The sequence below is a fragment of the Macrobrachium nipponense genome, chromosome 3 (assembly GCF_015104395.2).
Source record: "Macrobrachium nipponense isolate FS-2020 chromosome 3, ASM1510439v2, whole genome shotgun sequence".
Classification (NCBI taxonomy): domain Eukaryota; kingdom Metazoa; phylum Arthropoda; class Malacostraca; order Decapoda; family Palaemonidae; genus Macrobrachium; species Macrobrachium nipponense.
This window is the reverse complement of record NC_087202.1, coordinates 51103761-51111036: the sequence shown is the minus strand read 5'-3', so window position 1 is coordinate 51111036 and position 7276 is coordinate 51103761.

Here is a 7276-nt window from a genome sequence, read left to right as displayed (position 1 = left end):
TGGACCATGTTCTACGGCAATACAACAAAAGCTCAGTTGGTACTACATCACATTATGGTTTGTCAGATGACGTCACCCTCACAGTTTCACTTTCGTTTGAATAATATATTCGTCTGGGCGCCGCAGTCGTCTCGTCATCATCGTCTTCATTGCTTTTGTGTTCTTTCTTCTCTCCTTCATCTCCTTTCGTGTTTCCCAGCACGTTTTTTGAACTAATGGAAGCTGTTTTATCTGCCACAGAAGTATTGATTCTTATGTCATTATTACACTACTGCTTTGAAGTGTATTGGTTCTCATAATCTTTCGGCCGTTTAGCTACCATACCTTGCCTCTCACTCTCAGTCTGTGGTTTGGTAGAAAGACAAGTCACATTCTGTAAAGCGCATATCCTCCAAGAGGGAGGTCTTGAATGTTTTCATATCTTTTATGCCACCATGACACCATAACAAGTGAGTGATGAGTAAAAGAAAAAATTAGGAAAGAGAGATGCAGTAAAGAGAAATATAGCCCTGTTACCACTCGGAATGAATGACCTTGGTGGACGCCTGGTGGGTTGCTCGTAAATGTGTGAATCCTTTTGGCGGTCTTTAGAAGGGCATTTGTGGTAGGGCGTGTCTCTCCATTCTCTGTATTCATATGTTAGGGAGACGACTACGTGCTGCTCTAGGAGCAAGAGCCCGTGCTGACAGAAGGCCAGCTTAATCTCAAACAGGGAGAAGAAAATGCGTCCCGTCGGGATGCAAAACCTGTCTGATTTCTTAGTGTGGATCAAATAAGTCATTAGGATATATTCCTGTCCATTTCTGCCATGTACGCATTTCTTTATTTTTGTACCCTTTAGGAAGTTCCTCGCTGGACGAGTGGTTTTGGCGCTCGGCTGCCAATCCGGTGGTCCGAAGTTCGAATCCCGGCTCGGCCAACGCGGGATCAGAGGAATTTATTTCTGGTGATAGAAATTAATTTCTCGATATAATGTGGTTCGGATCCCACAGTATGCTGTAGGTCCCGTTGCTAGGTGACCAATTGGTTCCTAGCCACGTAATAATATCTAATCCTTCGGGCCAGCCCTAGGATAGCTGTTAATCAGCTCAGTGGTCTGGTAGCGTCTCAGTGGCGTGGTTGGTTTGGTGTTTGCTTCTCACCTCGGTGGTCGCGGGTTCGATTCTCGGCCATTCCATTGTGGAGTGAGAGATGTGTATTTCTGTTGATAGAAGTTCACTCTCGAAGTGGTTCGGAAGTCACGTAAAGCCGTTGGTCCCGTTGCTGAATAACCACTGGTTCCATGCAACGTAAAAACACCATACAAACAAACAATCAGTGGTCTGGTAAAACTAAGATATACTTAACTTTTTGTTCCTTTTAGGGGAAACAGGGAGAGTACTGGAGTAATTGAGTAATTTGCAATTATTAATCCTCTACTTCCACCCAACAATTGTTTCCTTAGTGTTGAAAATTCTCCTGGGCTGTAGGGACCAGATCACGAAAACTGAATCTTCTTGGTGGTACTGTGAATAGCACCAGGCATTGGTTATTTTTGTAGAATAACCTGATCGCATACCAGTGCTTCCTCGTAGTCAGCTAGGGAAGATATTAAATGTGTGTTTTTTGTTTTTGTTATCTCTGCTCACAAAAAGTCCCAACCTCCAGCTGAGTCTTTGTTCATCGGGTTTACGATTTTTCATTTTTTTTCTACTTGGTTTCATTGGACCTAGACTTGATAATGGTCTTGGGTTAATCGTCCCATCTGCCTCCTAAAAGAATTAGATGGTAATGGAAGAATAACGGTCATTCCACAAAAAAAAATTCAGCTGTTTAGATTACAGTTTTATAGACGCGAGTAACATGTTTCTTTCTGTAGCGAACAATCTAGTACATACAACAGTGGAGTCTAGGCCTGTGGCCTATATCGATGTATCGTAGGATATTTTTAGAATGTTGAACTCTTACGGGCAAGCAGACTGTCTGGCTGTCACAGCTTGTTTTGCCCAATTCGGATGCTGTGCTGCGTAATGTAAAATATAACCCTGGCTTTATCACAGGCATTGTTACTGCCATAAGGCTTTTGTGAACGTGTATGTGTGTCTGTGTTTGTTTGAAAGTGTTATCCTAGCAACTTAGAATTCACTCACTCAATGTTTGTTTGGAGAACGAGATAGGCCTCATGTTTAACTGGTTAACCAGCCGAACATTTTCAACAATATTATCTATTTTTGTGTACAAACCGCTGTCTCTGTTTAACCTGAATGAGTTAAATAAATTTTTTCTAACCGTAACCCTGCGTTCATAGCTCACCCACATTTAACGGAGCTTCATCCCGACATGAATGTACGGCAGAGATCCTGTTTATTTGTGTTGGGCGCTTGGGTCACCCACCCCAACTGCCTATGAACAAAAGTCCTGTTGAATCTGAAGAGTTGAGTATTTGAGTAAACTTGACTCATTTTTTTTTTTTTTTTTTTTTTTTTTTTTTTTTTTTTTAATTAGACTTTTTTTATGAAAATATCTTTTCATGATCTCAACAGCAATTTCCTCCCGACAACTTTCACAAGTGTTTTTTTTTTTTTCTATTTACCTCGTTTGCTGCTCGATGAGATTATGGTATCAAATAGATTTAATCGATTTGCAGCAGTTCTTTATATTCATCTTCAAAGGAAGTTAGGTCTATCTAATCTACGTCGACATTCTTTTGGGAAATAATATTGAGATAGTTTTCCCTTTCAAACATTGCTAGGACTCTTATATAGTGTTGTTAGTCACAAAAGCACAAATGAAATAATTTTCTGTCTACTTTTAAAAAGATCCTTTACTGTACAGAAAGTTTTTACTCGCATGTTTGCTCTTACGCTATCAATATATATATATATATATATATATATATATATATATATATATACATACATAATATATAAACACACATATATATATATATATATGCACACATATATATCTATATATATATATATACATACATACATACATATACATATACATATATTGTGCCACATGATCTTTAAATGGCATTTATTACTATACTTTCAACTCGCTTGCATTTAACAATTTTGTATCTTGCCAATACACGATTGATAAACCTTAATGAGTGCCAATAAAATGCCTAAGATAAAATAATCTCCGTATGTTTAAAATGAAAAATATGAAAACATACATACATGATTAACCATTCACAAATACAAGGAACCTAACAACACCACCTTAGCGCAACTAGCATTCACAATAACTTTAGGAACTTTAAGAATTCAGAATATATAAATTACATTTATAGGTTTACAAGTAACATTGACATAACGTTCCACTGACATACCCATCCTTAAGCGTACACAAGTGGCAAAAAATTAAATCCAGTATTTGGACAAATGTGCTATCAAGTTCTCTGACCCTTTAGTATACTTTAGATTTATTCTGTGCGGCTGTAAAGCCAATGTCCCAAGAGTTAATCTGATTTTTTTCCAATTTTATGAAAAAGTTGTTAAGGATAACATCAAAGCGAGGAGTTCTTCTTCAGTGGTACTGTAATTTTTTTAATGAAGCTTAAGTTGCCAAGACTGGATAGCATATCCATCTTGTATCCGGAGTAGAACGGCTCCAGCTCCACCGCCACTGGCATCAACTTGAAGTGCACAAGGCTGATCAAAGTCAGATTTCATTACTGGTTCTGACTCAGTAGTTTTTCGCTTTTCAAAAGACAGTTGACATTCGACACTCCAAACAAAATTACTTTTTGGGCTTAGTCAGCACAGCTGCTATCTAAGAGAATTTGGGGCAGAAACGGCAGAAGTATAGTGCCATCTTTAGGAACTGCTAAAAACCTCCAGTGTGATCTAACTGGGATAAAGTGGTATTCATTAGATGGAATGTGCCAGGAGCAGTTGTCATACCAAATGGCATAGCTCTGTACATATAAACTGTCCGGGGTTTTGAAGGCTAAAATCTGCTGAGCATCCGTAGTTGAAGGAAATCTGTCATCTTTCATTAGATCTATCAGTTACATATTGAGTATTACAATATCATCAAATCATCAATCTTAGCAACGGGACAAGAGTCTTGTTTGGTTAAAGCATTTACTCTTTTATAATCAATACATAGGACTTATCAGCTTGGGAAGAAGTCATGGAGATGCCTATGGCCTGCTGCTGGGTGCGGCTAATCCTTATTGTAGCTGCCTGCTTCACACGTTTACTTCCCTCCACTAGGGCTCAGCAAAGATCATGTCCTTGTGCTGCAAAGATGACACAATTTTGGTGAATTATCCACTTCTGCTTCATGACATGTCTCCAAATTTTCTTGCACTATATCCGCTGCTCCGAGCGGAATTCTACAATAATTCTTCAAGTTATTTACTCCACCACAAATTTTACCTTTCCTTCAATCTCTCTCTCTCTCTCTCTCTCTCTCTCTCTCTACACACACACACACACACATATATATGTATATTATATATATATATATATATATATATATATATATTATCTATATATATAATATATATATAGATATATATGTATATATGTGTGTGTGTGTGTGTTTGTAAAAATACATTTACACATACGCCACGAGCACACACACACACACACACACACACACACATTAATATATATATATATATATATATATATATATATATATATATATATATATATATATAGGTATATAGCAATCCAAGGAAGATACAACTCACAGCAGCATTTCTTCTTTCATTTTATTGCACATGTAGACAAAAACCTTCAACCCAGCTATGTTACAGAGTATGGTCAGCGCATATGTAAGCCTACGTGTACAGTGGCTATAGAGTGAGCTTACTCAAAGTCTGGTAGATTTCAGGACCGTCATCTAATTTACATTTATTTACAGATAGTATATTTAACCAGTGAATGGGTCGTTCCTCCGGTTAACAGGTCCGTGAAGGCAGTTCCGTTCATGCCGATCTATTTGGCCGCTCGTCCTCATTTGCTGTCTCGTTAACGGCTGTTAATTGTAACAAGTGCTGTGAAAGATAAAAGACACTTGGCGGAGAACATACAGTGCTACACACAACCCTCCTACAGTTTTACGATGCCCTCATCGTACACACACTACACTTCCATCCTCTCACACTACCATTACCTGTTTTCCGACAAAGAAAGACAAATTTACAACTCTGATCGCTGCCTGTTTCGTATCCTTTCTGATCTTCTCAGTACTGGTGCATTAATTGTTACGCCCTGCTCTTGTTCAACCTCTTCATCAACACCTTTAGGTTCACTATTAACATGGTTGCTAAAATCAACCGAACCTGGATTAAAACTTCTTCCATATCAGGCATTTCTAAGCTACTGTCATCCATATCAGCGGTTTCGAAATTATTATTATTTTCCGTATCCAAATCATCAATATTTTCTTCCCCCTCATTCCTTTCTATCCCAGCGAGCGGTTTAATATTCCTTCGATGGATAACCTTAGCATCACTTCCTTCAGGCCTAATTCTATACAAACCACAGTCCCTGTTAAGTACTTCTTCAATTACCCACTTTCTCTTACCGAATTTGTCTCCTAGTTTCGCTCTTCCAATTATTTTATTTTCTCGTAATAAAACCTTTTGTCCTACCTCCAAATCACTTTCTCTGGACTTTGCTAACATAGGCTTTGCTTTTGATACCCAGTTCTTTTGTGTGTTCCTTCTAACCAAATCCCAAACTTCTTTTTGCATTTTGCATTGCTGTCGTAACCAGTCTCCGTCTTGAAATTTGTAAACGTCTTCCAGATACCCCCCAGCTCTCGATCGAAATACAAGGTTCCCTCCCGAACAACAAGAAATATGGAGAAAACTCCGTCACAGAGTGAGGTGTTATGTTATACGCAAATACTAAACTCTGCAAATACAATGGCCATTTGTTCCTCTTCTCCTCCTCCAAACTTCTAAGTAGACCGTACAGAGTTCTATTCATTCTTTCCACTTGACCGTTTCCTTCAGGGTGATATGGAGAAGTGCGTGATTTCTTTACATTAAACCTTTTACAGATTTCCTTAATTAGAGCGCTTTCGAAATTTCTTCCCTGGTCAGTATGAAGCTGCTGAGGAATTCCATATTTATAAAAGAGCTCTTCCACCAATATTTTAGCCACTGTTGTCGCTTTCTGATCCTTCGTTGGATATGCCCACACGTATTTGCTAAACAGGTCACTTAAAACTAAAATATGCTCCTTTCCAGAGGTTGATCTTTCCACGGAACAAAAATCTATCGCCACAATTTCCATGGGTTGAGAAGTTTCCACATGAACAGGAATGGTATTTCTATATGGAATTTCATCTTTTGCCCTTAAACAAGTTTCACAATTTCTAATGAACTCCGTTACAAATCCCCTCATGTTGGGCCAATAAACCCTAGAGTTCAGTAATTTGTAAGTTCTATCAATACCCTGATGCCCTAATTTATCATGAGTTTCGACTAAACACTTACTTCTTAAAAGAACAGGAACGGCTAATCTATAAATCATATTACCTAACTGATCCATTTGAGTCTTATAAAGAATATCATTTCTTATCACAAGACTTTCTTTATCCTTTTTCCACGTAACTAACTCAGATTTAAAATTAATGTTTTCTAACTCAATATTTTCTCCTTCTAGCCATTTCCTTACAATCTTTAAAACTTGACAAGCTTTCTGTTTATTAACAACGTCCTCCCACTCTAAAATCTGATGTCTACTTATGGCACAGACAAAATTTGCGTCCTCATGAGGAGCTACCCATACTTCGTCTTCACTCATGGCCATCTCCTCTCTTGGCTTGCGTGACAGAACATACTATATTGCCTTGTACATAACAGACTTCAAAAATAAATCATTCTTCAAAATTAAGCAACTATAATTGTTAGGAAAGAATCACACCTATTTAATTTTTTTTCAATTCTCCCTAACTCATGAGAATACTAAAGATTGGAAAAGAAAACAAAACAGTATTTAAGCCTATTTGAAGATGGGGCTGATCCAAATTTCACAAGATTTTAGCAATAGTACATACAACATGATGGAATTCTGCAAACTATATTTCATGTGTGAAAATTACTCTGACCTTTCGTTCTTACTCTAGTCTTCATTATTAAAAGTCTCTTGTCAAAGAAACTGCTTAATTTGCCCAGATTATAAAGTAATATTGAAATGATTATACAGTATAGCATTATCTAAGAATCCTGTTGGTCATTTTTACTTTTACGAGGGCTTGGCAGTTTTATGAAATATAACCTTGGCATACACCTGAACCATACAAGAACAAAAATGACAAA